The sequence below is a fragment of the Equus caballus genome, chromosome 4 (assembly GCF_041296265.1).
Source record: "Equus caballus isolate H_3958 breed thoroughbred chromosome 4, TB-T2T, whole genome shotgun sequence".
Lineage (NCBI taxonomy): Eukaryota > Metazoa > Chordata > Mammalia > Perissodactyla > Equidae > Equus > Equus caballus.
In genome coordinates, this window is record NC_091687.1 from 51,956,579 (window position 1) to 51,984,542 (window position 27,964).

Below are 27,964 nucleotides of genomic sequence, written 5' to 3' on the forward strand. Positions count from 1 at the left end.
AATGCTAGGATTGCTTATAACTAATCAGCAAAGTTGTATATTTCATACTAAGAAAAAGCTGGGAACCAGGCACAGATAAGCCCCCTTCTGGTGAAGCACAAATAGCATAATGGAAATTGCACTCAGTTTGAAATTACAAGACTTGGGTTCTTATTTAGACATTACCGCCTACTAACTGCATATTTCCATAAAAATACTTAAACTCTTTGAGTCGTTTTTCCATATGAAGCCAATCATAATGTACCTTAGTAACACTGTAAATATAAAAGAGATGTTTGTAAAGCAGACTGTACACTATGAATGAAAGACGTAAAAAGTGTAATACCTCCTAAACTTACATGAATCATAGAGCATGCCTATTGGCTCAATAGAAGTATAAAATCTATTAAATTCTTGTAATAGCCTCTTATTGTGATCCACTTTTACTTGTAATAATGGGAAATAAAAGAATGTGTACTCCTGTTAGGTACCATATAAAAATAAAATTCAAGTGATCAAATCTAAAAATGAAAGACAAACATATAAATATATGATTCTAAGATTCATTCTTTCCCAAGATAGTCTTTTCATAATGTGGCACTCTTTTGGCCCTTTGTGCTGAAATGACAAACATTTTCTCAAGTTCGGAAGTTATTATGAGAAATATATAAATAAATCCTCAACAAACTTATTTTCCAGTACATGCAACAGGGTCTCCTGGATCTTTTCACATTGAGAAAAAATTTATTAAATCACCTCTCATGGAAGATACTGATAGAACAATATTGTAAATTAGTGACTGGAAACTGTATCTTCTCCTTTCAAAGACTGAATGATAATAATCCACTTGTGCTGGTCTAGAGACAAAAAATCCAAATCACTCCAAAATAAAATCACTGATGTAAAATTGAAGGCCCAACCTAGAATTATTCCTAAAAATAGTTTGTTTTAATGTTCATAATTTGGTTTGATATTTCTATCTTAATATGTCTATTTTAAAGTCAATGTTTTAATGAAATCATATTTCTTTTTTCCTACAGAATCTTTTAAACATGATATTCTGTGGTTGTAAATTTGTCTATTTATTATCTTAATTTTTCATTCTTGGAAATGCAGTGAAAATGGTTGATTATAATTCATCTGATTTCTCTTCCTTCCAACTGGATCTTCAGGAGTTTGCACTGTTTTCCTCTTCACTCCTTTCTCCCTTGGTGACGCTCCTGTCCCCAGCCTTCAGTTCTTGCCATCATTGCTCTTATCCTACTCCGCCTGTTCTAAACCACTGCTTGTAGTTTGGAGACACAACCACGAGGGTCCAAAATGAATTTCTTGATTATTTTCTTCTGTCTTACAGCACTGCTTCTCTCTTGCTTGGCTGGAATCGCAACAGTGCCATCTAATAATTGGTCTCCGTTCAGTAGTGCTTATTTCCCTATGCAGACCTTCTTACAGGGAGATGGCTGGCAGTCACTCAAGCATGTGTGAGAAGAGATATGCCTGGCGCCCCTGGCAGACAAAAGAGAAGCAGCTGTGGCCATTTCTCCACGTAGCTGGGGTGGGGTGGGGGGAGAGGAGGAAGAAGTTCTAAGGGAAAAGCAAACAAAGAAAAAGAAGAATAAATTTAGTGAAGCTGAAGAAGTTACTCAGTTTTCAAAGTCATCAGTGTAGTAGGGGATATTCTAGTAAATTCTTTTGTTTTAAGTTTTATTTTCTTGTTAGTAGTCATTTAGTGTCTATAAAACTATTGTTTATCTATTTGTGATAATTCCTTTGAATATGTGATTTGTCTTAGCTCTTTAAAGGAAATAAAATTTAGTTCTATAATGGAAACAAAGCTTATTTCCTATTTAAAATAATTTTGGTATCAGTTTGAAATGCTACTCAAGTACACAAAGTAAAAATACATAAATACGTATATGTGTGTGTGTATGCGTAAATAGCAAAAGATGAAAGTTACCTATAACGTCTAATCCATTCCTCAGATATAATCACTTGAAATAGTTTAAAGTGTATCTCAAAGCAAATTTGAATCTAAAATCTTAAAAATTCACGTACACATTTTAAGAACATCAACTTGTATGAAAATAGATGCATATTACCCAAATGAGGACAAACAAAGGCTATTTATTCAGAGCTTGCTCTAGCTAGGGAGTCAGCCACTATCCCATTCCGCAGATCCTCAAAGGCAGTCAGGGGAGTGGGGAACTTTCTGATGAAAAAAGAAACAGCCTCAGGTAAGCTCTAATCGAAGGTTGTTTCAGGGGGAAGCAGGAGGCGGGCTAACTAAAAGTGGGACACCTTATGTGACTGGTTTGGGGAGCACATTTGGCTTTCTCAGGTTGATCCTGAATTGGAAGCAGGCAAAGGAAAGGGGAGAAATAGGGAGGCTGGCAGTCTTTGGCCACGTCAATCATTTCAGGATGATTGCTGCATTGGGCTTCCTGGCCTGGTTGCTGCAGAAGTTGTTTGGCTTCCCAAGCTGGTTGCTACAGAGGTAGGGGTTAGAGTTCTGTTCTATTTTATTTATATTGTTCGGCCATTGTTCAGTTGTATATCCAGCCTGTCAATTTACACATAGATCCATTTTATTTCTACTACATAGTTTATCAAATTATTTTATATACGATATGAAGAAATGAAGAAAATATAGGAAGAGGATGTGTTTCACATCACATTTAAATAAAATAATCCCTTTTTGTGAAAAATGGGGAAAAACAATGCATTCTGACAAATTTAAGATTTCCCATTGCAGTGACTTATTATCACTGATATATTATTAGTTTTCAAATGTGAAGTTTGTACTACTAAAAAAGTCCTTTAAAAATGTATTATTTGAAGAGACCGGTCCTCATAGGAATACGAACAGAGTATGAGCGACTCACCACCTGGGGCCAGGATGAAGTGTTTTCCCTCAGGGGTATAGAATTGCATATCCATCCAATTGCATTATGGGTGGTTTTGCCCTTCTTTGGAAGCATCCGGTAGAGGCTACTTCCCAGACAGGATATTGAACCAGAGTTCTGCACTGGTATGACAATAACCACAGGCAGGTCCTGCAAATATTCATTTAGTGATAGTGTCTGAGGTTAACTCAACACAGCCTTGTTGTCACTTGTCAGGTAAATCAAAGGCACATAGTGTGTATTGAATGCCTGATGGTATCTAAGTGTATCAGTCATGCTTGAGTAATCCCAAGGGTTTAATTTAAAGAGAGGAATGGAAAATCTGCGTTGTATAAAAGTTGGGGGTCTAGGACATATGTTCTAGAAATAGGAAATCATAAAATGCTACATACAATTCCTCCCCTTTTTGCAATTTTAATATGCTGTTTTATTTGGTGTATGAGTTCAACTAGAAATAGAAACTAGTTTTATTTTAAATAGCATAAAATATATTTAATTTGGTCTCTGACCACTTGGGTTTCTTTAGGGCAATGGTTCCCAAATTTATTATGGTAATTATACTTCAGAAACTTGGAATTTAATATTTATTTTCTTTTTCTTTTCTTATGTTTAAAATGAGATGGCTTTTATACTCACAAATAGCCTACTTTTATTTGTTTTCTGTGTATGGTGAAATCTTTTTTTTATTATTGTATTATTGCTTTGTTCTTCTCTCCTATGACTAAAAATAATATTCTAGAACAATGGAACATTTTCATGAATGTTGGTATCATATTTTTAATGTCCCTTCTCCATTACTTCTTCCTAACCCTTCAAAAAAACAATTAGGGCTGGAAATCATTTAAAAAATGTCCTAATATGAAAAAAAAAGGTTCTCTAATTGCTGTGAGGTGTGATCAAGGAGACTATAGCATAAGGAGAGAACAAGGAATATTTGAAAACAAAGAAACAGATTAGGAAATCAATATTCTAGTTATATAATCTATGTAATTGTTAGACTTAATACACTTGGCTATTCACTTTACAGAGAAGGAAATTTTGTGTTCGTTTGAAATATTGCTTAAAGGAATAGAGAAATTTTAAAAATACGGTGTTAAAAATGATGACATCACTTTAACCTCAACAATAGGACATCTGGTATAAGCGCGTGTGTTATAAAGATATACATATATTTCTCAGGAGTGAGCAATGCTCTCCATTCTTATCTTGAGTATCACATCTGCTGTGTTGTTTAAAATAATTAACTTCTTTGAACATAGAATCTTGGTTCATGCAAAATAATTTTAAAAGATCAAAATAATTTATTAAGCTTCAAAAACTGTTAGATTTATCAATGCTCATAGTTATATCATTCTATTTAAAATCTTTTTCCTTGTAACTCTTGTGGACAGATGAAACCACTTTGTAAAAGAGAAGGCAACTTCAGGAAGATTTTGTCAGAAGGAGAAGATTCTTTCTATAGCCTCCTGAGAATCTTGGCTTAAACACTGGTTCCACCAATAAGTGGAGACTTGTTTATCTATAGAATCATTTCTATCATTGGTGAATAAAACAGTCTTTTAGGAAGGGCAGAAAATTGCTTAATTACTTGTAAAATGGAGTTAGAGCTCTGCAGCTTATTGGACAACAGTATATAATGCTAGTCATTTCCTGGGCTCTCAAAGTAGGTTAAGCTATATTAACTCATGACTGAGAATGATTTATTTATTTATATTACCCAATAGGTTGATACTTTCCTGGGTATTGAATCTTTGGTTGAAAATTATTTTCTCTTAGAATTTTTTTTTTTTTTTTTAAAGATTGGCACCTGGGCTAACAACTGTTGCCAATCTTTTTCTTTTTTAATCTGCTTTATCTCCCCAACCCCCTCCTGTACACAGCTGTATATCTTAGTTGCAGGTCCTTCTAGTTGTGGGATGTGGGACGCTGCCTCAACGTGGCCTGACGAGTGGTGCCATGTCTGTGCCCAGGATCCGAATCCTGGGCCGCCGCAGTGGAGCCTGCGAACTTAACCACTCGGCCACGGAGCCGGCCCCCTCTCTTAGAATTTGAAGGCCTTCTTCCACAGCCTTCAAGTATGCAGGCTTTCTGATCACTTCTGCTATTTGTCAGTGACTTTTGTCCCTAGAAAATTTTAGAATATGCTTTTCATCCGTGCTGTTCAGAAATTTCAAAATGATATATACCGGAGCAATTTGTTTTTATACATTTTACTTGGAAAGAAGGAAATACTTCTGATCTGATAACTTATGCTCTTCAGCCCTGAAGATTTCACTTTTACTTTTATTTGTGATTTTTTTCTTGCTCCATATTCTCTGTTTTCTGTTATTTAAGTTGTTTATAGTTTAATACTGTACTTTTTTTACTGTAGCGAATTTTGAAGAGGAAATAATTCCTCAGGGATTTGGGGAACATTTTGGAGGAAATAGGACTTGCTATGTGTCTTGAAACAGGTGGTTAAGGACGTGATGTAGTTGGGGGGTAGACATGTAAAATCATGTAGACATGCAGTGGCTGTAGACATGTGAAATCAAAGGCAGACCAGCATGCAAATCAAAGCAGATTGAAGATAGTGACCAGATTTACTTATTTATTTTTATTTATTTATTTTTTCTTTTGAGGAAGATTAGCCCTAAGCTAACATCTGCTGCCAATCCTCTTCTTTTTGCTGAGGAAGATTGGCCCTGAGCTAACATCCATGCCCATCTTCCTCTACTTTATATGTGGGATGCCTGCCACAGCATGACTTGATAAGTGGTGTATAGGTCTGAGCCCAGGATCGGAACCGGTGAACCCCAGGCTGCTGAAGCAGAACGTGCTAACAATGGCTGTGCCACCGGGCTGGCCCCAGGACAGATTTATTTTTGATGAGGTAGTTTTACAGTTGGAGATTAGTAGGAATGATGGTTCAAAGGAACTATTCTGATCATTTTGAGGAGGTTCTTGAGTTCATGCCCCAGAAAACATTCCACTATGTGAAGGGGGAGGTCAGTGAATATTTTTGCTGTGGAGCGAGATAATTGAAAGTATTCTTAAAGGAGCAATCTAGTTGTGTTGAGGAGGAGAGATAGTAGAGAGATGAGGTAAGAGGCAGTGAAACAACACAGAAGGCTTTAACTTGCAAAACTGCTTTCCTTGCGTCACTGTTTTCTGAGAACTACAGTCTCCTCATCACTTCTCAGTCCCCAACACTCTCCTGCCCTTTGCTGGCCCTGGAGCCTGGCCCTCTAAGGCTCTCATCCTCTTTCCTCACCTAGTGATATCTTACACCCGCTTCAAATCTTGCTCAAGTCTCAAGTTCCTCCACTTGCTACCTCATCAGCCCCTCAACCTAGTTAGAATGACCCTCTCCTCTTTGATCACGTTTCTCTTTTGCAATACATCTATTATTGGTACCTTTATCTTGCTTAGTTGTTACTTAATTCTGAACCAGTTCCCCCAGATAGTCCTGGAGACAGGGCACTCAGTTTTATTCACTCATATGCTCAGAAAAACTGTTGGTGAAATTTGAGTTAGATTAAGTCATGGCAAGGAACATGTTGTATGTCTGATGACTTTAGTCACTCCTGGATGATTTAAGCAAAGAGCAAAAGACGCAGCATGTAAATTAGATTCCACTGCACCACCTAGACAAGATAAATCATAATCCAGACATCCCAAACATTGGATTCATTCTGAGAAAATGAGCTGTTGAATCAGTATTCATCAAGCTTAGTCGGACAAAATAAAATTCCAATTATCTACATGAGAAATATATTCTATGCAAAAACGCAGAGACATAAACTAACCTGAAAGCATTTAAAACCACTTGTTTGTCTGAGTGATACATTACAGCACATACTACCAAGAGTTATCTAAGCAGGGAGGAGCAGATCATACTGTTTCCAAATTTCAATGTTTCAGTACGTATCATTTCACAAATAACTTAGAGACTGAGATGGTAAAATATCAATTAACTTTAATGAAGCTGATCAACAGAAAATGAAACCCTTTTTAATAAAGATAAAATGTCTATGAAACCGTAATTAAGAAACGTGATGCAAAGGTTGATTCTATAATCAAAAGTCATAAAAATTACAAGTCAATTTTGTAATTACATTTTTAAAAATGTTATTAGGCAATATTTGACACACATCAATATCATATATAAAAATATAATCACATATTTAAATTATAAAGCTTAATAGCAAAATAAACATCCCTCCCCAAACTCAACACCCCAGTTAACATCTAGTGCATTTCCAACACCCCTTCTGCTATCTGTGTCTTCCTATCCCATCCTCTGCACACTACCAAGCAAGGAGCCACTGTCAGGAATTTTATATTCATCATTCCATGGCCATTCTTTTATTATCTTTGCCACATAAAACATGCAACTCTAGGCAACATGCACTTTTAACTTTCTGAGTTCTCTAAAATGGTATTACAGTGTCCACTGTCATCTTTGACTTGCTTTTTCCACTCACAATTATTTCTAATTTTCATCCAAATTGGTATCGGTAGATGTTGTTCATTTTCACTGCCTATAAAACTCATTCTCCCGAAAATGGGCATTTTAATTGCTTCCAACTTTTTATTATCGATAGCACTATTATGAATATTGTTTTGGGGGTGGGGAATGGGTGCAGATTAAAAATAGAATTACTGGAGTATTCATCTTGTGGACATTTAATCTCACGAGATTGTGCCAAATTGATTTTCAACGTATTCCAACTGTGTATAAGAGTTGCCATTGAGTTACATCCTTGCTGTTAATCAACATTTTACCAAAACATATTTAAATACAGGATACACATTAAATACATTAGACCCTGGCCATGGTAGGGAACAGAATAAAAGTAGGGATTTGAGTTAAAAAAAAGTAAAATTAAAGAAAAAGAGAGGACATTTGCACCTGGAAATAATAAAAATATAATATAAATTATCTATTATACAGATGTTACATATATGAAATATTAAAATATGCCATGAGGGGCTGGCCCCGTGGCCGAGTGGTTAAGTTCGCGCGCTCCGCTGCAGGCGGCCCAGAGTTTCGTTGGTTCGAATCCTGGGCGCGGACATGGCACTGCTCATCAAACCACGCTGAGGCAGCGTCCCACATGCCACAACTAGAAGGACCCACAACGAAGAATATACAGCTATGTACCGGGGGGCTTTGGGGAGAAAAAGGAAAAAATAAAATCTTTAAAAAAAAATAAAATAAAAAAAATAAAATAAAATAAAATAAAATAAAATAAAATAAAATATGCCATGAAATTTGGAGAATGAGTCACTCACTGCTTGAAACTGAGCTAGACGGAATTAAAATAAAAAAATAAAAATTAATTTCGTTATCTATAAAAAACTAGATTTGTACATATTTTCTTAGTACTTTGGAGATATTATTCTAATATCTATCACAGTCATTATTGCTGTTGGCAAACAATTGTCACTCAAATTGACATTCCTTTGAGGAGATTTGTCTTTTCTCTCTAGTATATTTTAAGGACTTCTTTTATTAGTCTCCATTTTGTTTTTCCCTCCAATAGTTTTAAGTATTGCTTACTTTTTACTTTATCTTTCAGCAGTAATAGAAACTATTCAGTGGCCATTTCCTGACATATTTCCTCTCTCTCATTTCATTTGTTTTGTTCTTCTGGGATTCAAATTAGACATATGCCAGGCCTTCTGTTCTCAAAACAGCTTACTCTTGCTTTTATTTTATCCATCCCTGTGCTGCTTTTTGCCATACTGTAATTTCTTTAGATCTGTTTTCTAGTTCATCAGTCCCTCTTCAGTTTTGTCTAATCTATAGTTCAACCCATACATTCTTTTTTTATTATTATTTCAATAATTATTTTTTTTTTTCTTAAAGCTTGTTTTGGTTCTTCCAAATTTTCTGATCATTTTGAATAGTTCCTTGTTAATTTTTTCCTTTTTATGACTTTATGTTTTTTTATCTAAATATTTCATATATGGTTATTTTATATTTCATACATGATGATTCTAAACGGTGCCAAAATATGCCACTTTGGCATAAGGATTACTTTGAGTTAAAGGTACTTGAAAAGGCATTCTAATCATTTTTCTTTCTGGAACAGCAGATAAAACTCCCATGTGAGAGATGCCCTCCCTGTACCAGGAGAAAAGAAACATTCTTCAATGGGGAGTCAAAGTCTAGAGAATTCTGTACAAACAGACCTTGTTGAAATAATTCTTATCTTCCATTAGCCTTTCTATATATATTATTTACTTTTACACAATTGTCTCTCCTTGTTCAAACTTGTATAAAAGCATTTAGGTCTTGTCAATTCTTTGGGTCTTTCTCTCTTTACGTCACATAAAGGTAGTATTTGTATGCTTTACTCCTATTAACCTTTTTTACATCAATTAAATTCTTGGGTCCGGTAAAAAACCCTGGGACGGCAAAGGCAGAGTTTTACCTCTGCTGTAATTCCAATAGCTTAGGGTCTTGGGGCTCCTAAACTAATACCTTTTTCCCACTGACCCTTATTTATGGTCATTTGTTTGCTTATGTGCTTGGTGCTCTTTATTATAGGGTTATTTAGTTGAACTTGATCAGTGATCTTTCAGAGTAGATACGTATTTCTTCCTTCCAGGAATCAGGGGAGCTACAAACTGGGACCAATTTATCCACCTTCTAGGGTTCTGGCCTTAATTAAAGAGCCTAAAGACGTCTATCTTGAAAATAGTTCATGGTCCAGTCACCTGACTCCAGCACTGACGGCATTGTCCCTGAGAGGAAGCCCGTTCTTTGGGTGTTAATAGGCACGCTCTCATTCCAGTTTCAATCTCTTTTTCTGAGTCTGTTGCTTTTGTTTTGTCTCCTTGGAGATGCTCCCAAATTCTGATTAATCCCGTTAATATAATAAAACTATGTGTTATGTAAGATCTAGTTTCATTTTGTGTTCCTAAAGGCTACACAAAGCAACTGCTGGGACTGGAAAGTCTGTAAACTTGACTTTTATAGAGATTAGAAGGCCTGATATGTACTTCAAAGTAAAAATGGCGGTTACATTATTTGGGTTAATTTTAATATTGATGACTACAGTACTAAATCATCTTTAAAAATTAAACTAATGTTGGGGCGGCCTGGTGGCATAGTGGTTAAGTTCGCCTGCTCCACTTCGGTGGCCCAGGGTTTGCATGTTCAGATCCCTGGTGCAGATCTAGCGTCACTCATCAAGCCATGCTGTGGTGGCGTCCCACATAAAATAGAGGAAGACCAGCACAGATGTTAGCTCAGGGACAATCTTCCTCTCTCTCTCACACACACACAATTAAACTGATATTAGTGTCAAATAGTATTTAATTTTTTGTAACTGCTTAGAACTAAGCTAGGAATCTCACTCTGTAAAGCTACAGAGCTCATTAAAGAACAGGTTAAAAGCTCTTAAGAAAGATCACCTCAGCCAGCATTTCTTTTCCTCCCAAAAGGCTGGTCAGTGTGTCTTTGCCTGTGTGTTAGCCTTATGCTAATTCCACAGTCAAATATTTCCTGATCCAAAAGGTATTCCTTTAGCTCCAACTCTCTACAGCAGGGTCCAGTGTAATCTTCAGAACTCTCATAATGTTCCTAATCTCTGTGCGCTTACTCACACAGGTGTACTAATGATTAGAATATCAAACATAGGAATCACAGTCCACAAACTCAAGTATATAGGAAATAGCCATTTTAAATCTTTTATTTTTTTAAATAAGCAAATTTAAATGGATTCTAAGTCTCCATACATGGTAGGCAGGGAATTCTAATTCAGTCATTATTAGAGCCCCTTTTTCTTTCAAGGTATCAGTGAAATATGGCCTGGGAAAGGAAGCCAGATCCACTAACATCTGAACCACGGTAGTAACAGCTGGAAACATTACTGCCTAAGTGTGAAGAGGTTAACATCTAGAAACTCTGTTTTCATGGTTTGCTTAGAGTAAGAATGCTGTCCCAAGGCTGGGAATTCTGATGTTTATTGTTCGACATCCACAGCCTCTTATAATCTTTACCTTCAGTGTCTTCCCACCTATTGTTAGACAAGAGGAAATACCTCTGCCTTTCCTCCTGATCTTTCAAATTTTCCTTTTCGCCTCTACTTACATTCACAAGCATTTCTACTAATTCCTTCATCCCAAGGCTTTAGACACCAAATGGGAAGAAAGGAGGTGTCTTACGCAGTTTTTATTTTTGGCCCAGCAATGCAACTTCCCCTGAGGTTTTGGAATGCAAAAGATCTTGGCTACCTCAATGAAGCAGAGGGAGAGAGGGGTTGCAGAGAGAAAAGACAAAAGTGATTATCTTGCCACAATAATTACTGCTGATATTTATTTAATATTTCTTGAACGCATCGTACATGCCAGAAAGGAAGCTAAGAAACTTGCTTTACAGTCATTTTCTCATTTAATCCTCACAACAACCGTAATAGGTACTAACATTATCTCCATTTTACAAAAGGCTAACACGAGTTTAAATCGCAGCCCTGATCCCACTGATTTAAACCCCAATGATCAGACAATCGGACTGTAGGTGACAGTGACTTTGGTCATGGATTAGGCTCCTGAAATCTTGCTTCTTCCCTAGTTCCTCCTTTAGTAACTACCTAAACAACCAATCCAGGAATTCCAATTCACATTAGAGATCTATATTTCTTCTGACAGTTTTCTCTGAGGATCTGGAGCCCTCCTACGATTGAACCTCAGACTGATGAATGGAAATCTCACTATCTGTTTTTCGAAAGACCTCTAAGGCCAGCTTCTAATCACAGCCAGCCATTCCACAGAATCACCTAAAGTCGTGCTCTGTAAATCTGCTCAAAGAATTGCTGCTGTTGCCCTAAACCCATATGTGACATGCTGAGGTGGCAGCCTATCCCGCCCAGTTTGTCCCATCGGCATGGCTGTTTTGTGCCTGTCTCTCTCCCACTCCTTCCCTTTACCAGACACCTGGCATGACCCCCTGGACGTTAAGGATGACTAAATAACATGTAGACTATAGTAAACCAAGAGGTACTTTAACAGTAAAAGTCATTTTGGTCAGTGAGTAAATAGTTACACTATATAAGCATTTGGTCTCTGGTGCCATATGTATAAGCAGAAGTAACTTAAAAATCAATTCTACTCAGTAAAGCAAGGCTTACAGAGAGAGTCAGTATGAAAATTTCTTACTTAAAAATGTGTTAAACATATACAGTTAAGAGTTTCAGACACTGGGGCCGGCCTGGTGGCGCAGCAGTTAAGTGTGCACGCTCTGCTTCGTTGGCTCGGGGTTCGCTGGTTGGGATCCTGGGTTCGGACATGGCACCACTTGGCAAAAGCCATGCTATGTGGTAGGCGTCCCACACGTAAAGTAGAGGAAGATGGGCATGGAGGTTGGCTCACTGCCACTCTTCCTCAGCAAAAAGAGGAGGACTGGCAGTAGTTAGCTCAGGGCTAATTTTCCTCAAAAGAAAAAGAGTTTCACACATTATAAAACAATTTGCTCCTTGAAACTTCAAGTTTTCTTAGAATGAAAGGAGTGATGGGAAGATTTTAAGGATGATTTTAATCATCCTGGAGAACACACTCCCAGATCAAAGTGAACAACTTTGGAAATGCTCAAATAGTTAGACTGTGCAGGAATTAGAAAGCAAGAACATTTAAAAAATTGGTAAGTAGCATACATTGTAAATTATACAAGAGGAAATTTTATACTATGAATAAATTATGATAAAATATGTATCTGCTCTATCATTGACCTATTGAACAATCTTACATTTTTATTACTTGGCCTGTATAAAAAGATAAGTATCAGTGTTAAATTTGAATATCGTATTTACAAATATTTCTCTTTCACATGCATAAACTGTTGTCAGATCCCAAAAGGCAATTGTATACTGCTTTTTCAAAGTCTGGAAACTCAGGCTAAAATTGGTGTTATTAGGCAGATGAGTGTGCCAAAAATATTCAGTCATATATTTTGTTAGATATACAAAGAACCTAGCACCTGCTTCACTTTTTCAATACTGTTCTATGCCATATCTTTAATTTATTAGGAACAAGTATGTCTTAATTACTGCAATGACATGAGACTACAGTACTTTTTCCGAGTCTGTTTCACAGAATAGAAACTAAAGATTTAAAAAATCTAATTAAATGACTCAAAAGGTTACTTACCTGTTACCCAGAAAAGCATAAGAAAATGCAAACAAGAAAAAAAAGGGCATGATTCTTACAAATCCCTAACATTCTCAGCAGCGTGTATGTGCGTGGGGAGTAGTACGTGCGTATTTTTAATAAGGAATAACAGGTGCTTCCAAAATACATTATATTTGCCTATGGTAGCCTTTCCTCAATTGTAATGATGTGTTTACATGCCTGTCTACACCTGTGCCTTTAAGGCAGACTACAAAGTTTAGGGTATCATGAGAATTTAAGCTCCAAGATGTTCTGTACAGTCACTGGCGTTTGGAGACATTTTTATGTCTTAGTTGCAAGGGAGCAGGACAAATGGTACAACTTCATTTTCATCAATAGGGTCAAAATATCACATGACTACTGCCCTACCCTTTGGAAAGAAGATGAGGTAAGATATTGAATAGATAAATGATGCCTCAGTTGCCATCTTCAGCTCGCTTCCTATTAGTAGTGTTTGAAAAGATAATTGCTTCCTGAATGCATCCAAAATAAGGAATGATTACAAAATCCTATGAAATAAAATAATACATAGCTATTAAAGAGCCTATTTAAAACACATGAAAGTGCTCAGTCTATCAAAGTATGAATGCAATGTAAATTTACTGTTACAATAAAGTTATAGATATGTTTTAGATATATAAGCTTATATACACAGAATAAACAACAGAATAGAAATATACCAAAATACTAAGGATGGTTATCTCTAGGTAGTGATATTATGATAATTGTCTTTGCTGTATTTTCCACATTTTTAAACCAAAAAACTGCACTGTTAAAAAGGGAAAGTAAATGTTATTTTAACCATATTTTAAATTAAACTATTCTTACCTTTTATGTTTTTCTATATACTTCACAATGTCAATCTCCATTATTCTCACAATAGAAGATTCTTGGATTATTACACTTTGTCTCTTTAGATATTCTGTAACAGAGAAATTTAATGGTTATTTCATGATTACACAATAAAGCATTTATTAAATATAAAATATTAAAAACTAACACAAAGCACAGATCTAATCTTAAACGCAAAGCATAACTAACAAATAAAATCCTGATATAAAAAGGTTAATACAACCATATATTTAATCCTGATACATTTTACAATTTCTGAAATATAAGCATTTAGTCTTGTCAATTTAATGCTATAAAAATACGTATTTTCAGATTTTTGGTAACTGATTCTTTAAATCTGTAAAGTTAGTATTTTATTATTGTAAATCTAACTTAGACATTAGTTTCTTAAGAGAAGAAAGAATGTAAATAATTTGTACATGAAACACAAAGGTTAACATGTAGCTAAAACATTGTAATCCCAAATGAATTACTAAAAGAAAGAAAGATGTGGTAGAATTATTTAGTGCTGCACGAACGCTAGGCTTACATATTCTGTAATTTAATCATTTCCTACTATTTTTAAGAAGCTTAGCTTTATACATTTTACAAACTGACTTTGTCTAGACAAAGGAAACAATCAGCTATTTTTGTCAAAGTTCTCTTTATTAAAATGAAATAATTAGATATGTTAGTGGTCTTGGCTCTGAGACTCCATTACAATTTTATTAAAACTAAAATTAAAAAAATACACCGTTCTCTATTATTCTTGTTATTACTTAAAATTACCTTTCCATTTGGATAAGGAGTAAAATTTAGTCTGAAAGCCATATACTTTTTTTCTGGAGGACACATGCGTTACAGATGAGACTATCCTCACAGCCCTTCCCCGGCAGATTTCTCCAGTGATTTCATGATCATGGTATTGTCTTCTAAAATATAAAGTAATGCTTGAAAATCATTGAAATATTTATAGCATAAGAAATAGTTAATGATGTTTTCATGAAATGTAAAGATCAAAACTGTTTGCAATAAAGCATTTCAGTGTGCCTATAAATTTATATACGTACTTTTTATACTCACTGTATTATTTACTTCATATTATATAGTTCTACTAAGTATAACAGATACAAAACAACAATGGCTTAAAGAAGCATAAAAGTCCAGGCTGATGGGGTGCTCTGAGTGTCAGAGACCCAGGCTCCTTCCTTCTTGTTGTTCTGCCATCCCTGGGGTGGGTTCCTCCTCCTCAGAGTCCATAACGACTCATCACCAAATTTACAGTCTAGCCTTAAAAAAGAGGATGGGGCAGGTAGTAGACAGCACATTCCTTCCTCTTAAGGGTACATCCTATTAGTTGCACCCATTATCTTTTAATGTATCTCATTGGCCACAACTTAATTTCAGAGCTAAGGCTAGCTACCAAAGAGACTAGAAAATGTCGTCTCTATTCTTTGTGGTTATGTGACCAATTAAAAATAAGGAACTCTGTCACTATGAAAGAAGAGAAGAATATATACTGGGAGAAATCTGGTAGCTTCTGCTGTAGTCAGATTTGCACAAGCTCTAAAAGTCTAGTCCCTCAAAACCACCATGAGATATCACCTCACATCTATTAGAATGGCTATCATCAAAAAGACAAGAAATAACAAGTATTGGCAAGGATGTGGAGAAATGGGAACACCTGTCCACTATTGGAGGGAATGGAAATTGGTGCAGCCACTATGGAAAACAATATGGAGATTTCTCAAAAAACTAAAAATAGAACTACCATATGATCCAGCAATTCCACTTCTGGTATGTATCCGAAGAAAACAAAAACACTAACTTGAAAAGATATATGCACCCCTTTGTTCATTACAGCATTATTTACAGTAGCCAAGATATGGAAACAACCTAAGTTTCCATTAATGGATGAATAGATAAAGAAATTGTGGTATACATGTACAATGGACTATTATTCAGCCATAAAAAATAATTAAATCTTGCCATTTGTTACAACATGGATGGACCTCGAGGGCATTAGGCTAAGTGAAATAAGTCAGACAGAGAAAGACAAACACCATATGATCTCTTTTACACATGTAGTCTAAAAACAAAAACAGACTCAGATACACAGAACAGATTGGCGGTTTCAAGAGGTAGGGGTGGGAGGGGGGTGGGAGAAACAGGTGAAGCGCTTTTTTTTGTAGTTAAAAAAGAAAGCCTAGTCCCTGAAAAAGTGTAATTGTTAAAAGAAGACTGAAATAGAATCTTTTCTTGATTTATACACTATACTTGTACTAGACTTAAGCATTATTATTTTGACTTCTAGTCAATATAGAATATGCTTGTCATTGCATCAAAATCAAGTGTCAAATTTGGAATCTTTTCCAACCATGTAAGAGGGAGGCCCCAACTAAAGCAATGTGGCTAAATTTTGTTTGTTTGCTACAGCACAGACTCAAAAAAAGTTACAGAAACCCTGGGGAGTCTTGTTCACTGGCAAAGTATATCAGAAGGAATCAGTTACTAAAAACACTAGTATTTATATTATATTTAATAGAGTTAGTATTTAGATTTAGTTACATTTTACATCTTTGCTTACAACTTGTTCCTACGTTTCAGTCCTTCTTTCTGGAATTACTTTCCTTCCACCTAAAATACCTATTTTAGAATCTCCATTAAGAAAAGTGTCTTAAATACGAAATGTATTTTGCCTTTATTCTTGATAGTTTTGTGGATATAGAGTTTTAGGTTGACAGTTACTTTCTCTCAGCACTTTGAATATATTATTCCCTTGATTTCTATTGGCTTTCAAAGTTGCTGTTACAAACTTAGCCATCGAATGATTGTTTCTTTTAGGTAGTCTGAATCTTCTCTCTGGTATTAAATTCTTAAGACTGCAAATAACACTCTTATTTGACGCAGATTTTGAACAATTTTGTATGTAGTTATATTACAGTCACTCACTTCCATTGTGATCTACTTTATTAAGAATAACGTAACTAAATAACTAATATTTATTTAGCACTTACCATGTGCAGGACGTGTTAAAAACACCTCGCCTTATTTATCTCATTCAGTTCTCTCAATTTTTGGATGTAGTTACTCTGGTTACCTCCGTTTTCGGTATGAGGAATACGAGGCTCAGGAAGGTTAGATAACCTCCCCCAGAGCGCTCAGCTAGTAAGTGAGAGGGTAGGAGAGCAAAGACTGAAGTCACGGAAGTAACGCAAGCCTGGCTCAGGTGCAAACTATTTATCATCTGAATGTCAGACGGTGCAGCTCTTTGTAGCCCGCTAGGCGAAGCAGGAACTACATTTCCCAGAATGCTTTCCTGTGTGCTTCCAGGTTAGTGTCAGCAGAAGGATTGATTTGCGGGCGATTTGGAAGGCGGGAGGGACGTAGCGGTCATTACTCTCCGAAGGTCGTCCAGGTAGCTGCGGTGGGAATCCGCTGCAGAGGTGCCAGCCAGGGCATTCAAACTTGCCTTGCTGTCCTTTGCTCGATATCCTACTCCCCTTCCTGCCAGGCTGCCGGCTCTGGTGACAAACAGTGACCCCACCAGCCCCACCTCTCATGCCAACAGGTGCCGAGGCAACAGCTCTGCAGAGACTTCTCCCGCTTCGCCTTCTCTTTTCTGTTCTGCTCGCTCGGCGGGAGAGGACCGCCTTGCGGGATTTCCCTGACCGCTTCCACGCTTTCATCGCTGCTCAGGAGCAGGAGAACTGGCCTCCACCTCTTCTTTCCAGACCCTGCTTCTCCCGGCCTCCCACAACTGGCTATGTCTAACCACTCTAATAAATCCCTTCTTCCATAACAATCGCAATGATTCCGTATCCCTATTTGAACCCTGAATGAACTCAAGAGCAGTGTTTCCAAAACTTTCTTGTATGTACTTGTTAAAATGCAGATTCTAGGACCCCTGTCTTAGATAGTCTGGTTACTAGGCAGGGCGAGATTCTGACTTTCATGGGCCCTAGGCACCTTTAGCGTCAGTGTACCCCTTTATCTATAAAAAAAAAATTAAACTTATTTTACAACTGGTATATACAAAGAAAAATATAATTCAAGCTGGATTCTATTTATTTATTTTTTCTTCCAATTTTAAAAGAAGTTAGAACATTTTCTTGCATCCTGAAAGTATCGTGGACCCTAGGCACTGTGTCTACTGTGGCTAATGGAGAAGTTCGCCCTGTTGCTACGTTTGGAGAGGGGCCAGGTATATGCATCTTAGCAAGCCTCCCTTGTTGATTCTTCTCATTGGGCAAGTTTGAGAAGCACTGCTGGAGGATATGGGTTCCTCAGGACCTCAGAGAAGCTCTGTGATCACACTGTCAAAGGGTAAACAATGAAAAACAGCCTTCTGTAGAAGACAACACATTTGTGGGGAAAACACTTTTTAAGAAGTACAGTAACAACAAAACCTAGCCCCGAAAAATAGCAACAGATGTCCCACCTATGCCTATGCTTATAACACATGTGATTTTTCAACATTTGTTTCTTTCCCGTGCGCTGGGCTTACAACTGAATCACAATAGGGTTATTACTGTAGGAAATAGTTCTACACCAGTGAATCTGTCTTGTAAGCCCCTATGAGAATTAAGGCCCAAAAACAAAGGAAAGTTACAATAAATTAGGTCCATTCACAAGACAGCATCTTCCAGACTGCTGTGCTTATAAAGCTCCAACATAAAATTGACTTGCCTTTGTTTGTTTCCTGTCTCTGGATTAAATTTTAATCTTTTTTCCTGGAGGGAAATAAATTGTATAATATATCCCAGGACTTAGAACAGTGCTTTAATCAATGTAGATTCCTTAAGAAACACCAAAGATAAAAATAAGGAATACAAGTAAATATAATGTTTTATTTGGCCCTGAAAATAAACACAAAATGCTGAGCGAAGGCAAATATTTAGGATTCATGTTGTTGTTGTTGTTTTTAGTGTAACTATATTCTCTTAAGCAACTTATTTGTGTGTATGTCTTACTTCTATCATCAGATGGTTTCTTGATTATGTTTTCTTTGTATTTGATTCCTAATAGCACACATATATTACCATAAAAGCTGAGGTCCCTAAAAAAAATAACCTTTTGTACTTAAATGAAAAAAGAAAAAAGCTTGAGATAGATTTATAAAATATATTTCTAGTTATTTTCTGTGGGGATTGGGAAATGGGACATACCTATTTATGATGAGCCAACGTTAGTAGGCTTTGGTTGAAATAAACTTTTCAAAATATCTGAAGGTTTAACTCTGAAAAAATCTTTAAGCTCTACAGAAGGGCTAAGACACACAGCAGAGATTGATTGCTTTGTTTTGGATTCTTCTGCTGAGATTCCACTTCTTCTGTTTCTTCTCACTACGTGCTCCCAGGGCACGTTTCCAGGACTTGAAAGGAACAGAGCGTTAGTGTATTCTCTCTATGCTTATTCTCAGCTAGAATGCATGTTAAAAAAAAAAAAAAAATCCTATCTGTGCTTTTCCTAGGGAAAACAGGAACTACATAAGAAGCAGAAAAGCTTTAAAGAAGTGAGCCCAACAAATATACTACCAGTACCTGACATCAGTCTGACAGATGTCACTTTTCATCCAACCTTATAGGTAGAAAATATTGACATGCTGCACCATGGGGCAGGATAATGCTTTCAGAGATTTTTCCAGTTGCCCCAATTTTACATTTTTCATGGTGCAATTATATTACTTTGTTAATTTGCAGATTCTCAGAGAATATATTGCAAAGCATGCTATAAATTAGATTTTCTACATGGAATGTTCAGAATACATAAAAAGAAAGCAATAGAGGAAAAGAGAATGTATATCCAAGTACCATTTCATTGGTTATCCTGGTGTGATCATGCAGAGGAATTTGTGCGTGTAGGAGACTTCACTGCTGATGAGTTGCTAGATCACATCCGTTAAAAACAGTCGTGATGTATCAGTTTTCGAGGCCAGCTTTTCTCTTAGAATGTGGTTACCACCTCAAAAAGGTGATAGAAATACTAAAAATAGTATTATGTACTTTTGGTCACATTCTTCAATTTTTAGGATTGAGAAATCCTCATTTACTGTTTTGAATATCAAAATGTACTGCCTGTTGGTCTAGCATATTTAGAATTGAGAATATTTCTTAGAGAAACCTGATGTGATAGAGACAGAGGGCACTTGGATATTTTCCTGATTCCTGGGGGAAGTGACACTAAAGCTTTCTTAACATTTGCATTAGGCTTACTTTGATCCCGCACCTCTTCCTCACCACTACTTCTCAAGGTGTTCCCAAAATGGAAGATTCGAATGAAGTGAAATCAATAAGTAAAGTAAAAAGTGTGACACAAGTTGATAATTGTATGTTAAGTGCAATTTAAACGTTTATTTGATAAGCGCTATGAATTACAAGAGTTATTTTTGCATTCAAAGTTTTTTAAATCCAAGAGTGATAAAACAAAATGGAATGCCTTTTTACTTTTCTTAAAAAAGTTGCTTTTATTATCTGTAGAAGGCATTTTTGGATGCAATACCCAACCTCCCAACTATTTTCCTGAAATCTACATGTCCCATATCCAAACTCTTTGTGAGGAAGAGTCCCCGGAATCCATGTTTATACATGTGACTGCGCCATCTGTGCCGTAGTTGGTTACGGCAGGAGTAGAAACTTGATTCACTTTTAGCCAAATTCCCTCCAGTAAAATGGAAAATGAGATCAGCAGATATTTTGCACCAGGCCTCTGTAAGCGGTTAATACAGAGATGATAAAAATTCAGTAGCTGAGGAACTTGTGTGTAGAGAAACAAGGAAAGTTGAACTAGAGAAAGAACAATGTGGACGATGTAAAAGAGGAACTTTAATGAGATACATTGTCTCAAAGAATGATTCTCTGGGTTCTCTAGTTGCCTCACTTTCACCATGAATCCCCTGTGCGCTTGTTACTCTGAGCTTTCATAAAATAGTTCTGTGCCCTCAAAATAAAACTCCCCCTTTCTCCTTTGGCTTGTTCTAAGTACACTTCTATGTTATAAAGCCAAAATATCTCATCATCCCATAATTATCAGTTGCAAATCCTGGCCACAAAAGTATTTTAATTTCTCTAAACATTTTAATACCCTTTCAACAGCAAAATATTTATTTTTTTCTACATAAATTATCCAAGATACCAAATTGAGCTTTGTTCATAGGTGTGAATAACAGACTATATGTTCACACATCTGATGGTGATTTTCTGATGATGCTGCCTGCTCACACTTCCAAAACAGTCAATCAAATACTAAATTTATAATCAAACATTAATTGAGTAGAAAATGTTTTTTAAAAATGTTGGACTTTGTGCTGTGGAGAATGCAAAGACAAAATAATGGAATTCACACAAGAACACATCATTTTTCGATAACAGGCTGTCTCTGATATATGAAAAGTAGTGATCTAGTCAGTAAATTTTTTAAAAAAATGTTCACAGGGGGATGGGTTTCAGCATGCAAATGGCTGCATCTAATTTTCTGAAAGAGTCACATCATACAATAATTTAATCATCCTTCTGAGAATTCATTATACAGTATTTGGACTTGGAAGCAATTTCGAATGGTTTGAATGGACTTTTCAAAATTATTTCTCCTTATGTAGGGCAGAATAATTACTTTGTATGTCAGTCAGTATTTTTAGTATAAGTAACATAAATCAGCTCTGGCTGAATTAAGCAAAATTTATCAGAGAATATTGAGTAATACATATCATCATGAGAAAGGCTGAAAAACAAAGATTAGAGATGATACAGCAATGAATAATGCTCAAAACTGTGTGGGAGAACTGATCTAGCAAGGACACTGCCCCCTCCCCCAGGCACTACAAGCTATAGCTCCCACAGCCGAAAAAGGCCGCTGTTATACAAGGCTGTCATACAGTCAGCATTCCACTCAGGAACTCAGTTTTGCCATACCCACCACTGTTTGAGAGAGAATTCTGCAGCTCCTGCTTCTCTGCATCACTAGCACCCAATTCGTGGTCTGGCAGAGCATAGAATCCATAACTGTGCCCAACCTTCAAGAGAAGCCGGGAAAGAATGAATATGGCATTTTTAGCTTTGAAGGAAGAGGTAGGCTCTACTCCCTCAAAGATCCAAGGAGTAGAGAATGCCCTTAATATGGAAATGTGCTCACTATCCTGAGCAACCAAAAAGTGTGAGAACTGTCTTCTACACTAGGTATGCCAAGGACTAGCACAATTTATGTCAGTCCTTTTTTTCTTCTTGTTTTCTTTATAGTACTTTTTCTCCTTTCAAATTGCTTTCTCTTCAGTGATTTAGGGTGAGCGTAGTGGAAGGGAAGGAGAACTATTCCTCTACCATCTGTGTTCTTCTGGCTGGTCTAAGAATTAAATTGACATGAGGCAGAATAACAGGAGAAAATCAAACAAAATTTAGTAACATATACATGGGAGAAAAACATTTCCATGTGAATCGCCATCCTCACCTTTGAAATCCCAAACCATCACCCCCAACATCCTCTTCTGTCTTTAACTGAACATGGCATTTAAGATGAGGGCCTCCGCCACTTTGGTGAGTTTCTCGGTTTTCCTGAGTCTCTCCCATGTATACATGTTGTAAAGCTTGTTTGATTTTCTCCTGTTATTCTGTCTCATGTGAATTTAATTTGTAGCTCAGCCAGAAGGATCTAGAATGGGTAGAGTAAATGTCTTCCTCCCTAGAGAACTATAGGATAGATTGCTTCCTAAGAAAAGAAAAATATATGATCCAATTTCTTTGACTTTAAGGAGAAGGGAATTTTAAAAACCCTTCCCAAAGTATACAATTTGAAGAGTTGTGGGAAACAGGCATTTAATCTGACATGTACAAGAAATAGTGTCTATAAATTGTGATTAGGAAGGAAAGACAGAGATTACTCCCAGGAATCTGGGAGCATCAGCAGAAGCAAGAACAGAGATAGACATGTTCATATGAATATGAATGAATTTTGAGTTCCTTATCACACTACCAAAAGAAAGGAGAAGTAAAGGAAAATACAGCACCAGAAACTGCCTTATGCTCTCAGACGAAAGGTTTCTTTTCTCATTCCTCACTCATGATTGTGCTAAAGTTGTTTTCATTTGTATTCTTCCTAAATTTTATAGTTAGCCATTGCAAATGGAGTTTGCATTTTCTCCAGTGATGGAAAGAGTTTCAGGCCAAGTGAAATGTGGTCATGACATCCCCATTTACTCACTCTCCTCAACCCCCTCCCTGAGACATACACCTGGTGAACAAATGTAAAGCAGTAAGATATATTGAGAGATGAGGAAACCCTTTGGTTTAAAATTAATTCAACCTGACTTTGTTTTTCCAGAAAGACTTGACGTGGTCCATCGAGCATGCGTTGTACATCTGGTTTAACCATTTACAGTATTCCCAAGCCAAGAATGATGCCCTTAAACATAGGGATGTTGCCTCCCCCCGTATCATTATTTGTTTACAGATAAGCATTTGTTCCCAGAAACTAACGGTTAATCACTGAATTACTGTGCTCATCTTGTGACCACTGACCTGCTGTGCTAGCAAAGCATCTCATGACAGTAGTAAAAGAGATGTTCCTGTCACAGGTGATGTATGTTCCTTATTCCAAGACCGTATATAACCACTCTGTACCCTGCTTCTTCAGAGTGCTTCCTTCTTTGGTGAGAGTCATTTTCTCCCGAGCTATGGTCCTCAAAACTGGCTCATTTAATAAACTCACCCCAATTTTGATTTATAGATTGATAATGGATTACTTGCCTTGACAACTCAAAGTGGCCAGGGCCCTTTATGCCAACAAAACCTTTATCAGAATATCCACATATATACAGATGCCATGAGTGTGAATTAATTTGGAATTATTTATTGGTTTGTGTAATGGTTTACTCCTAATTTTTAATGAAGTTATTTCTTATAGAAAAATACAAATAATCAGAAATATCAGGAAATACATTGGAAGATAGTGTGACTTCACACACCAAGCAATGAAAAAATAGAGAAACTAAGGATTTAATCTTGAATCATGTATCTGCTGTGACTCAGTATGTGACCAGAGACAAGTCACTGTGTTACCAGCACATTGGGTTCTCATTGTCCCCAGAATAGAAATCCAGAGAGACGACAAATGGATGTAGAAAAGTAAAAGTTTATTAGCTTGTGCACAGGAGAGGCACACACAAGGGAGCCAGTGGGGAAAGGAAAGGGGCAGGTGACTGGCTCATTAGGGAATGGGATTGTGGGGCTTTGATTAGTCAAAGGCTGGGGAGGAATGCTTTGTCATGGCATGTAGAGGTGGGCTTGTGCTCCTGCCTGTGCTGTTGTTCAACACGCCGCCTCATGTGACACATGTAGCATTAGCATTCTAGCTCTCCACCCCTGGGTGTGGTTTTTATTATGCTAAGGAGACTAGGGTCACCTTCAGGGGACTTCTGGGTGCTAGGGTGCATGCATAAGCCCATGAAAGTCCAGAGGCTGTGGAATGTGGATCTTCGTGGCCTCTATCTGATTCTCCTAGCCTGCTGATTGGTTAGGGGCCTTATCTTGTAAGGGCCTTATCTTGTTAGGCCCAGGGCCTTGCAGATGGCCCTGTAGCATTCAGCCTTTTATAGGGCTTAAAACAACATCCATAACATTTTGAAGTTTACTTCACTGAAATATATGAAAGAATATTCTGGAAAGCGTTGGAAAACACTATTTAGAAACCATGATTGATAAGTTTTCGTTATATTCTGTGTCAAAGGTGAGCAACTCAAATAAAATATTGTTTTAAAACATTGCTTTATTAATGAGGCTAGTTATTGAATCAAACATATAGGAAAAGCCAAGGAATAAAAAGTTTCCTTCAGATTTGTTTTATTCAAGAGGATTATCAAGGAAGAACTTTGTATCGGATAATAATAAGTAGGTATATTGCAAGTGACATTTTCCAGGCTATGCTAAAGAGGAGACTTTGACAAAAGAAACTGGGTAACTACATTAAACTGCTTTATCCAAGCTGCCTGTTCTTGAATAGCAGGATTCAAAGCAGACTACAGGTTTTAAAGTTTGTGTATTGAGAAGGCAATTATAACCTCCAAACACTAAAAAAGAAAGAAAGAAATAACACCGAGAATGTATTCTTTTTTTAACAATTATAATACATTTCAGCCATTCACTGGGTTCTCAGATCAGACTGAAAACTGAAAGTTCACATCTACCTAAAGTTGTCTGGCTAAGATAACTGTTCTGAGTGCTTGTCAACCACTTTAGAAGCTTCTCCAAGGCCAACTCAAGCAAGAAATGTAAATCTACCATCCGTTATCAGTGCTTTGACACCATCAACTTCTATATCTTTTAACTGTATGACAACGGGCATTTAAAATTCCAAATACTATTGTTTTGAAAGATGTTATGGAAATGGAAGTGTAATTGACTTTTAAATGCTGTGTCCTGGGGGAACAGTTCTAAACCTTGATAAATATGAGACGTAGACATCATTGTCATTCGTTGTGGCACAGATGGTCTTGTGCACAGGCAACTGGCTACCTCTGTGGAAATCCAGTGAGCACAGAGGGTCAGAGCAGACCCCTACGATCATGCAGGAGCCAAACATATCTCAGCAAACATATGCCAGCTAGCCATACAGACATCCACTGCAGATTCTCATTGCACAGGGCATGGCAAGCCAATGCCAGCTGCACTGGCCTCAGTAAAGGTACAGGTCGTTAGCCAGCACAGGCAGCCTTAGGGTATATATGCTCAGTTTGACTTTGGCTTTAAACTATGCCTAGCATCCCTAGCGCTAGAGGGAGGAGATCATCAGCATAAGCTGGCAGATCTCAAGAGCCCTAATATGCAGGTGCAACAGAAGTAAGGATTCAAGAACAGCAAAGGAAAAAACAAAGGGAGCCTTTATAGGCCTTGTATACATTGATGGGCATATCAATCTTTCCTATTTTTAAACTATTAAGCATTAATGAGATCCTAAGCTTAAAATTGTTATGGCACCACCTGGTTAACCAGTATATGCTGCCCCAAATGTCACTATGCCTATAGAGCCAAGAAGGGAATTGTGGAGGGCTAATTTTGGATTGAATGGCTTGCCCACAGGTTTGAGTATCACCACTACCATGTGGTCTCCATTTGGCTCTGTATCGGTTAATTATATAAGAGGAAGACTCTTTCCCCAGGAGGCAGGCTATTTTTAAGCCTAAGTATTTTCATAGCAAGAGGCAGTAGAAACAGTTCCTAAGACACAGGGCTAAAAATACTCACACGAGAGCATGCATGCTCTGACACTAGATGGAGCCCACACTCCTGTCAGTTTTGGGGTGTCAGAAACATATGACTCAAAAGCAACAGGAGAATTAAAATGCTTTAAATATGTTAGATGTGAAAGGAAGGCACTTAAAATAAACCTGGTGACTGGGGATGCCATCATGAAAATTTCTAAACTTTGCAAGAGGGTAGCTGTGTTTTTAACAATGCCACTCTGTAGAAATTCTGATAGGCTGTACGCAACAACATAGTAGGAAATTGTTTGGACTGGGGAGTGGAAAAAGAGATAATTCTCATCTTTGGAGTTGGGTTACCTAGTATACTGTTCTGACCTAGTTCAGAGGCTTCTGGGAGAGTTGTTCCAGGGGCAAGATCAATTTGCCTGTCAGTGGTCCCAGGGAAGATAACCAGAGGACTCGTTGTTGGTATTGTGGGAGAAGCCTCATGAAGACGGGCACAGACCTGGCTGGAGAGATGGCCGATAGCCTCTACTAAGGGGGAAAGCAGAGTCCCTGATTGACTCCAGGTGAGGGGCCAGCAAACTTTTCCTATAAAGGACCAGACAGTAAATATTTTTGGCTTTGCAGGTCAGATGCTCTTTGTCACAACTACTCAACTCTTCAACATGTGGTGCAAAAGCAGCCACAGACAAGATGTAAACAAATGAGTGTGGCTGTGGCCAATGAAATGTTATTCATGGACACTGAAATTTGAATTCCATATAATTTCCACATCTTACAAAATATTATTCTTCTTTTGATTTTTTTCCAACCATTTAAAATACTGAAGCCCATTCTTATCTCCTGAGCTGCACAAAAACAGGTGGCAGACTGGAATGGTCCATAGGTTGCCATCTTTTGCTAACTCCTGTGCTAGGTTAAATGGTAAGGCCAATGTGCTAAGGTGGGAACTCTTTTACCTATCTATGATGAAAGGCATCCATCAAAGTTATACTTCTGGCCTCTAGTTCCACGCTTTATTCCTTTCATGGACATAGATTTACCAGATTAGTGGAACACACCATTTGTTCATCTCTCTCAATTGGACAGAACTAAGCTATTGAAGGTCCTAATTCCAGGTAGATTGGGGTAATTGGTGTCTATTGTTACTACATCACTTAGGCAAATGGGAGTCAATAATCTGGGTAGATTATTTACCATTTGTAGACTTAAGCTTTTCCTTGAGATGTCTATAACAGACTTTGTTTTAGTATTCTCCAGGCAGCCCATGTATCAGGGAATTTGACGCCATTTCCACTTCCAGTTGAATCCTGATTAGACCAAATGCATCATTCCAAATTTCTCCCACAGTGACTGGTTCAGGAAACTTGCCTTAAGGCCAGTGAGCATTCATAATATGTGTAAAGGAAAAACTTAGACTTTTCCTTCTTGAATAGAGAAAAACCCAGTTCTTTCCCACTGTGTCGTCCTTCCCTGTGAATTTCCTTTACTACTCACACAGAATGTGAGTAGTACACACTTCTGGGCACCAAATGTGTGGAAGCCGTTCCCCACATCAAGCAAGTCTCTGTGACACCTGCTGGGTGACCTATAATCTAACTCAATTCTGACGCTATCTACCTGGAGATAGCATCAGATCCCACAGGTAAAGGGCTTAGTCCCACAAGACTGTCTCCCCTAAACCCCCTGCACACATTTCAGATGCCAGTTGCAAGCCCGGGTTATTACCTCTGCTTCCGACCAATCTGCTGTAGATTGGAGGTTCCAAAGACGCCTCCTGGGTTCGACCAATTTGCTAGAGTGGCTCACAGAACTCAGGGAAACACTTACGTTTACCAATTTATTAAAGGATATGATAAAGAATACAGATGAGCATCCAGATGGAAGATATCCATAGGGC

At 37.3% G+C, this 27,964-nt stretch overlaps 1 long non-coding RNA gene across 2 annotated transcripts; it reads right to left on the reverse strand.

Moving 5' to 3' along the window:
* Positions 1-701: 701 nt before the first annotated feature.
* Positions 702-17,184, reverse strand: LOC102148468 (uncharacterized). 2 transcript variants are annotated; one of them, XR_290126.4, is made up of 4 exons: positions 16,889-17,116; positions 14,661-14,803; positions 13,869-13,962; positions 702-1,563 (listed from the first exon to the last, which is right to left on the reverse strand). It is a non-coding gene; the product is annotated as an uncharacterized lncRNA (long non-coding RNA). The 2 variants fall into 2 exon arrangements; XR_011437828.1 differs by lacking the exon at positions 14,661-14,803 and having other exon boundaries at positions 16,889-17,184.
* Between the last annotated feature and the right edge of the window lie 10,780 nt (positions 17,185-27,964).